The sequence below is a fragment of the Chrysochloris asiatica genome, unplaced genomic scaffold, assembly GCF_000296735.1.
Source record: "Chrysochloris asiatica unplaced genomic scaffold, ChrAsi1.0 scaffold00188, whole genome shotgun sequence".
Lineage (NCBI taxonomy): Eukaryota > Metazoa > Chordata > Mammalia > Afrosoricida > Chrysochloridae > Chrysochloris > Chrysochloris asiatica.
The window spans coordinates 1,441,305-1,450,201 of record NW_006408706.1 but is presented as its reverse complement, the minus strand read 5'-3'; the positions used below and the strand labels follow the sequence as shown (position 1 = coordinate 1,450,201).

Genomic DNA, 8,897 nt, shown 5'->3' with positions numbered 1-8,897 from the left:
ACAAGATATTCTTTGCGATGAAAAAATAAGGTTTACAAAACAAAGCTATATTATTTTCTTTTTTTTTTTATCTTTGATTATAGTTCTGTGTTTTGTTTTGTGTCTGTAAGGAACCATGTCTTGGTTTGGTCATGTCATTTCACAGCAGAATATAACTGTTGTTTTCAAAGTCCAGACTTTGAGCGGATTGTTACTGGTGGTGTGTAGCCCCCTGGCTCTTATAGTGCCATGGTGCTAAAACACAGCATAATGCATTCTGGAGAAGTGTCTGTATGTCATTGTGGTTTTAACATGGCAAGACTTATTTGAAAAATAATATTTTGACTTTTTTATGGTTTTTTTTTTTTTTTTTCCCCCTGTGGAATACTAGAGTGATTTTTCCTAGGATGACAGTTGCAGTGTAGTGAACTATTTGATGTCTTTTCTAGCTGTAGTCTTGGCACGCTCCTACCAAACACAGGTTTGGTTGGGTAAGAGAAGGCGGGGGTGGGGTGGAGTGGGGGGGATGCTGATGATACAGTTGTGAGTGATTATGAATAAGATTGTGATTGTAAGCAGTTGGAAATCTAACTAGGGAATTGTTCAATGTTACCATCCTTCTGAGATTTAAATGAGCCATCTCAGCAGAGGAGAGAGGATCTCACTACCATCAAAGACAAAGAGGCAGGAGTGGAGAACGTCCTATGGACACCAAGATCCCTGCACACTGAACCTCCTCAACCCATGGCAGAAAATGACATTGGAGGAGTGGCAGAATAGCAGTAGCAGCAGAACCACGTACCAGACAAGAGACTGACCAGTGGGCTTCCCAGTCCACTAAGGAAGTCAAGTTGAGTGACTTTGGGCAGGAGGCTTGCTTGCAAATGGGGTTCTTCCAGGCACTTAATTGTGGGGGCTAGTCGAGTGCCTTCAAGCTTAGACTTGTGGTGGAGTGGTGTGCCCTGTGGGCATTTATCAGCATCCATGAAAGAACTCTGTAACATTGGCCTGGAAGAGAGAGGCCTGCCTGTGGGAAAATCTGAGGTGAGGCTTTCCTCACTGAAAGAACTGTACCCAGAGCATTTCTGACCTGAAATGATTATAACCTGTGAGCTTCCCTAATAAACCTCATAACTGTGAGTATTGTGTCTAAATTCTTTGTGACCATTGCAGTGAATCCATTACTGAATCCAGCTTAGAAATAGAGAGTTGGAGGCATGGTTGATGTCATTTTTTTTTTCAACAGTACTTCTATAAATCCAGTATCTTAACCTTTAAATGTTTTAAAGAGCCACTGGGTTTAGAATGAATTTGAGTTTAAAAGTTTTATATGAATATACAAACATAATTTAAAAATTCCATAAATACAATTTTTAATAGCACTTATAAAGTGAAAGTTTAATTCCTAATCACTTTCTGTGGAATTGTTTCTATAAGGAAGAAAGATTTGTTAAATTTGTAATGCGAGCATTTCTTATAAGTGTTTAAATGTTTCTAATGTAAATTTTATTCTTTTTAAAATCTGTTTTTATTTAAAAGATCCTTATTCAATTAATTAAAAAAAAATCAGCTGCCAACGAGTTAATTCTGACTCATGGGAATCCCATGTGTCAAGTAGAACCATGCTTAATAAATTATACAATGGTTAATTTTTCTGAAGTAGATGATCAGAACTTTCTCCTAAGGCTCCTCTGAGTAAACTTGAACCATTAAACTTTGGTTAGCAACCAAGCATGTTAACTGCACCACTCCAGGATTCCAACTAGATAGTTTGTTTTGTTAGGTGCTATTGAGTCAGTGGTAGCGTAGTGGTTATGAATCGGGCTGCGAGCCATAAGGTCAGTGGTTCGAAACTACCAGCCGCTCCGTGGGAGAACGATGAGGCTTTCTACTCCCGTAAAAATTCACACCCTCGGAAACCCTGTACAGGGTCGCTTTGGGTTGGAACCGACTCGATGGCACTTAACAACAACAACAACATTGAGTCAGTACCAAATCATAGCAACTCTGTGCACAACACAATGAAACACTGCCCGCTCTTGTGCAACACTCACATTTTTTTTACCCTTGAGCCCATTGCTGCTACCACTGTGCCAATCCATTTAGTTGGGGGTCTTTCTCTTTTTCACTGACCCTCCATTTTACCAAGCATAATGTCCTTCTTCAGGGACTAGTCCCTCCTGAAATATGAGAGATGAAGTCTGGCCCTAAGGAACATTCTGGCTGTACTTCTTCTAATACAGATTTGTTTGTTCTTCTGGAAGTCCATGATACTTTCAGTGCTCTTCTCCAACACCCAAATTCAAATGCATCAATTCTATGCTCTTCCTTATTCATTGTCCAGCTTTCACATGCATATGAAGCTATTGAAAATACCATAGCTTGGGTCCAGTGCACCTTAGTCCTTAAACTGTTACCTTTGCTCTTGAGTACTTTAAAGAAGTCTTGTGCAGCAGATTTGCCTAATGCAATATGTTATTTGATTTACTGACTGCTGTTTCCTGGAGTGTTGACTGTGGATCCAAGCAAAACGAATCTTTGGCAACTTCAGTTATTTCTTTATTTATCATAATGTAAGGAGATCTGGTAGCATAGTTGTTACGAATTGGGCTGTGAACCACAAGGTCAACAGTTAGAAACAACCAGCTGTTCTGTGGGAGAAAGATGAGGCTTTCTGCTCCAGTAAAGATTTACAGCCTAGGTAACCCTATACAGGGTCGCTATGAGTCGGAACCGACTCCACAGCATACAACAACAACAACATATAGGCCCAGTTCTAAGGATTTTTGTTTTCTTTACATTGATGTGTAATTCATCTTGCAGGCTGTAGTATTTGATCTTCATCAGTAAGTATTTTAAGTTCTCTTCATTTTCAGCAAGCAAGATTGTATCACTTGCATATCACAAGTTATTAATGAATCTTCTTCCATTCCTGATACCACGTTTTTCTTCCTACAATACAGATTCTTGGATTATCTGCTCAGCATACATATTGAATAAATATGGTGATAGAATAGAACCCTTATGCACACCTTTCCTGATTTTAAACCATTCAGTATCTACTTGTTCTGTTTGAATGACAGCCTCTTGATTTATGTACAGGTTCCTTATTAACACAATCAAGTGTTCTCAATTACTCATTCTTTGCAGTGTTATCCGTAGTTTGTCACGATCCACACAGTGAAAAGATTTTGCATAGTAAATAAAGCACAGGTAAACATCTTTTTGGCATTCTCTGCTTTCAGCCAAGATACATCTGATGTCAGCAATGATTACCCTTGTCCCACGCCCTCTTCTGAATATGGCTTGAGTTTCTGGAAGTTCCCTGTAAATGTACTGTTGCAGTCATTTAAAAATTATCTTCAACAAAATTTCACTTGCATGTCATATTAGTAATATTATTCTATGATTTCTGCATTCTGTAGGGCCACTTCTGTGGGGAATGGGCACAAATAAGGATCTCTTCCAATCAGTTGGCCAGGTAGCTGTCTTCCAAATTTCTTGGCAGAGATGAGTGAGTGCCTTCAGTACTGCCTTAGTGTGTTGCAACATTTAAATTTGTATTCCATCAATTCCTGGAACCTTGTTTTGTTTTCAATACCTTCATTTGTGTCCCATCAGCAAATGAAGGTCCCAAAAGCTTTACTCCAGTATTCAAATTGTCATGGTCAATTCTACTTTGAGGAGGCTGCTCTTACCCAGTCGTATTTTGCATGCCTTGCAACCTGGGGGGGTTCCTTTTCTGGCACTATATCTGACAATGTTCTGATGCTATTCATAAAGTTTTCATTTTCTGCCACTATATCTGACAATATTCTATTGCTGTTCAGAAGGTTTTCAGTGGCTAAACATTCACAAGTAGTCTGTTTCTCCTTCTTCTTAGTCTGTCTTAGTCTGGAAGCTCCATTGAAGCCTGTCCACCATGGAGATGTTGCTGGTTCAAATACCAGTGGCATAGTTTCCAGCATCACAGCAATGTGCAAGCCACCACAGTACAACAAAGTGACAGACAAGTGGTGGGAACTAGATAGTTAACGCGTGTTAAATTAATACTCACAGTAACTGCTCAGGTTAAGTTAAATTCTAGTATTACAGAAAGTGGTTTTAATGGTGTCTGACACAAGGTACTGCTGCTAAGCTGTAAGACTTTTATGCTACATCCTATGGACATTTATCCCAGGAAATTGATTTTCTTCTCGAACACTTTAAGTAGAGGCACATATTAATTGGTACAAATGAGGCTTTCTGCTTCCGTGAAGATTTACAGTCTCAAAAACCCTAAGCAGGACTACTATGAGTCAGAAGTGACTTTACTACACACCACCACCTGTGTTAATCATAGGTTGTCTGTTGATATTTGCAGCTTCACATCAGAGCTATGTTTCCCAATGGGGAAATCTCATAGTTTTGAGGAAATTCTGTTTTTCCAGTGTGATACATTTGACTAATTTTGGAGGAAACATTACTTTTAGGCTCTAAGTGTAATATCCGTGGTTTGGGGCATGTGTTCACTTAAGCCTGATATTTTGAAAAATAATACATAAATATATAAATAATGATGTTGTTGTTATGTGACGTCAAGTCGGTTCCAACCCAGAGTGACCCTGTATAGGGTTTCTGTGGAGCAGCTGGTGAGCTTGAGCCACGGACCTTGCGGTTCAAAGTGACTTTGCAGTCCAGCGTATGAATTAATGTGCAGTGCCTCACCAGGACTACATAAATAATGATAGGTATGCCTTATAGAAAATTCAACCACAATTCCACTACCAGGAAAGAACACTGCTACTACGCTGTGTGTATATGTGTGAATAGAGGTTCGTGCTAACAGTTATCCTGGGAATTTTCCATTGGAAGGCAGGTATTTTACTTCTCTGTCGCTAAAGGGGCTCTGGGTATGATTGAAGGGTAGGTAGAACAGTCCAGTGGGAATAGTAATGTGCTTAGGCCATGTACTGGCACACCACAAATAAATGGCCCCACTGATCTTCTGCTTTGTGTTGCTTGGGAGCAACAGCCACACCAGAAGTGAAGAGAGTTTGCCTGCTTCTTGCTCAGCCAGCATTTGGGGCAGTGTTTATGGGACTCAATTGCTTATATAAACAGAGACCCTCCTCCATACACAAAGCAATATGACTGAGTCCAAAGTTGACCTTGGTTCTTGTTACAGATTGAATTGTATCCTCCCAAAATCTGTATCAATTTGCCTAGATCAGGATTCTCAGTTATGTAGTTACCCTCCATTTTGTGATTTGATGTACTTATCCTGTTGTTAAGTTTCCTTGAGTTCATTCCCACTCAGAGCAACTCTATATAGGGTTTCTGAGGAGTGGTTTGTGGGTTTGAAAGGTCAACCTTGCGATTAGCAGTCCAGTGTTTATCCTACAGCGCCATGCCAGTAGATTCCATACTTAGCCTGTTGTTGTTAAGTGCCATATAGGGTTTCCAAGGAGCAGCTAGTGAGCTTGAATCTCTGACCTTGCAGTTTAAACAGCTTTGTAGTCTGATGCATTAGCCCACAGCACCATACTTATCCTAGTGTTGTAAATTCTAACCTCTATGATGTTAATGAGGCAGGATTAGTGACAGTTAGGCTAATGAAGAAGGGTGCAATCTACAAGATTAAGCTGCATTTTGAGTCAGTCTCTTTGGACATATAAAAGAGATTTAAAAAGTAAATTGAGATCAGAGGGACCTACTACCATCAGGAAAGATAAGCCTGGAGTAAAGCACATCCTTTGGACTCAGGGTCCCTGAACTGGGAAACTCCTAGCCCAAGGAGAAGATAGATGAGAAAGGCTTTCCCTAGAACCAGCACCCTGAATTCAGATTTCTAGCCTCCTAAAAGGAGCTCCGATAGCGTAGTGGTTACAAATCGGGCTGCGAACCTTAAGGTCAGCAGTTGGAAACTACCAGCTGCTCCGCGGGAGAAAGATGAGGCTTTCTGCTCTCGTAAAGATGTACAGCCTCAGAAACCCTGTTCAGGGTCACTATGGGTCGGAACCAACTCGACGGCACTTAACAACAACAACAAACAGTGAGGGAAGAAATTTGTCAAAAGCCATTTACATGTATTTTTATTATAGTATCACTGGATAAATATGAGAGTTTTCTTGACCAAAACTCCAAAAGGAAGACAAAAGGCTAAGAGAAAAGCCACACACATTTTCAAGACCTTTTAAAACACAGTAGCCGCCCTTCCCACTAATAAATATGACTTGATCCTTCCGAATCTAGCCTTTCCCCTCCCTGTCTTTACCCTTCAACCTAGACGACCTATTAATCCAATTGGTTAGGCTATTTTACAATCTTTCCCCCCCTCTATATACCATGTTGTAATCTAAGGAGCTCTGGTAGCGTAGTGGTTACGAATCGGGCAGCGAACCTGAAGGTCAGCAGTTCTAAACTACCAGCAGCTCCACGGGAGAAAGATGAGGCTTTCTACTCCCGTAAACCTTGTACAGGGTTGCTATGGGTCGGAACCGACTCGACAGCACTTAACAACAACAACAATCTATATTTAGCTACTCTTGGTGTGGCACTTTGAGTTCATGCGCTGGACTGCAAAGTCAGTTTGAACCACACGGTGGGTGGTTCAAGCTCATTGGCCATTTCTCAGAAACCCTATACAGGGTTGCTATGGGTTGGAACAAACTCGAGGGTACTCAACAACAACTGGAGTCCTGGTGTGGTACTGTAGGTTAATACGCTGAACTACCAAGTAGGTTTGAACCGCACGGTTGGTGGTTCAAGCTCACAAGCTGCTCCTCGGAAACCCTATACAGGGTCTCTAAGGATCGGGACTGACTAGATGGTACTTAACAACAACAACAACAAATCTATATTTAATTTGCTATGATATTTTTTAAATGTTCAAATTTCAAAAATTAGAGTGTAAAACATGCTTAACAAAGGTCCCGTATCAAGAGTGTATTCGAAATTGCGCTTCCTTCTACTCCATTGACAGGCTTTTCCCCTGGGACACGCCCACTGACTCCGCCCACCTCCCTTCCACTTCCGGTCTCACACGTGGAGCAGAGAGAGGCGCCTATTGGGCGATTCAGCTCCACAAAGGACCCGGATTGGAGGCGCTGATGGCCGCTGTGTGTCTGTTCCCAACGTGTCCCGAGCTCTGCGTCCACTCCTATCCCTCGGCCTGAATCCGCGGAGATCCGTGTCCTGTCGGGTACCTGCTCTTAGACTTCCCTAAGGTGAAGCTTGAGAATGGGTACAGTGACCATTGAAGATGTGGCTGTGGTCTTCACCCACGAAGAGTGGCATTTGCTGGATCCTGCTCAGAAGAAACTCTACAGAGACGTGATGATGGAAACTGAGAAACCTGGCTTCAGTCGGTGCAGTCATGGAATCACATGGCTGGAAGGATCACCTTGACAGCCAGGGGAGACATTTGAGAATTGGTGCAATCGAGAACCTGTGTGAACATTATGAACGCAACCAATGTGGAGTAACCTCCAGCCAGATTCCTAGTCTTTCTGTGCACCAAATAGATTCCACAGAAGTAGATCCTTTTGAATGCTCCCTCATTGCACCTATGCAAATTCATAGTGGAAAGAGGCCCTATGAATGTAAGGAATGTGGGAAAGCCTTTCTCCTAGCATCAAACCTCAGAACACATAGAAGAATCCACAGTGGAGAGAGGCCCTATGAATGTAAGGAATGTGGGAAAGCCTTTATCCGAGCGTCAAACCTCAGAGCACATAGAAGAATTCACAGTGGAGAGAGGCCCTATGAATGTAAGGAGTGTGGGAAAACCTTTATTCATTTAGCACACCTCACAAGACATAGAAAAATCCACAGTGGAGAGAGGCCCTATGAATGTAAGGAGTGTGGGAAATCCTTTACTGAATGGTCAGGCCTCACAATACATAGAAGAATCCACAGTGGAGAGAGGCCCTATGAATGTAAGGAATGTGGGAAAGCCTTTCTCTGAGCGACAAACCTCAGAACACATAGAAGAATCCACAGTGGAGAGAGGCCCTATGAATGTAAGGATTGCGGGAAATTCTTTCGTCACCTCTCAAACCTCAGAGCACATAGAAGAATCCACAGTGGAGAGAGGCCCTATGAATGTAAGGAGTGTAGGAAAACCTTTATTCAATTAGCACACCTCACAAGACATAGAAGAATCCACAGTGGAGAGAGACCTTATAAATGCAAGGATTGTGGGAAATCCTTTCGTGGACTCACACCTCATAACACATAAAAGAATCCACAGTGGAGAGAGGCCCTATAAATGTAAGGAGTGTGGGAAATCCTTTACTCAAGGGTGAAGCCTCACAACACATAGACGAATCCACAGTAGAGAGAGGCCATATAAATGTAAAGTATGTGGGAAATCTTTGGTAGGTACTCATCCCTCTGTAAACATAAGCAGACTCACAGTGGGGAGAGGCCCAATGAATGTAAGGAAAGTGGGACGGCCTTTAAGGATTCCTCACACCACATTACACATGTGCAAAGTAACAGTGGAGACCTGATTTAACGAGTGTACACAGTGTGGGAAAGTGTTCAGGCAGCCCTCAATCCTCACTATACTTAGAAGAAGCCACACTGGAAAGAGGCCATATGAATGCCAACAGTGTGTAAACGTGTTTGTTGATGCCTCATCCCTCACTGTACATATGACATCTAATCGTGGAGAAATTCACTATGAGTGTAAGAAATATGGAGAAACCAATCTTCACTAAACAGGTGAGCTCATAGTTAGTTAGCAAAGGTGTTATGAATGTAGCCAACTTGGGAAAGTGTATGTTTGTTACTCAGACCTCACTTCATATTTAAGGATGCACAGTGGAGAGGAATGTGAAATTAATGTAAAGAACTACTCATGATTCCACAAAAGTTGCCGTGATTCCAAAAAGGAAAGAACCCTTATCAATGTAATGAATGCAGCAGAGGGT

General features: G+C 41.7%; 1 pseudogene; it reads left to right on the top strand.

The window, feature by feature from the left end:
* Nucleotides 1-7,200: 7,200 nt before the first annotated feature.
* Nucleotides 7,201-8,479, top strand: LOC102831422 (annotated as a pseudogene).
* The last annotated feature ends 418 nt before the right edge of the window (nucleotides 8,480-8,897 follow it).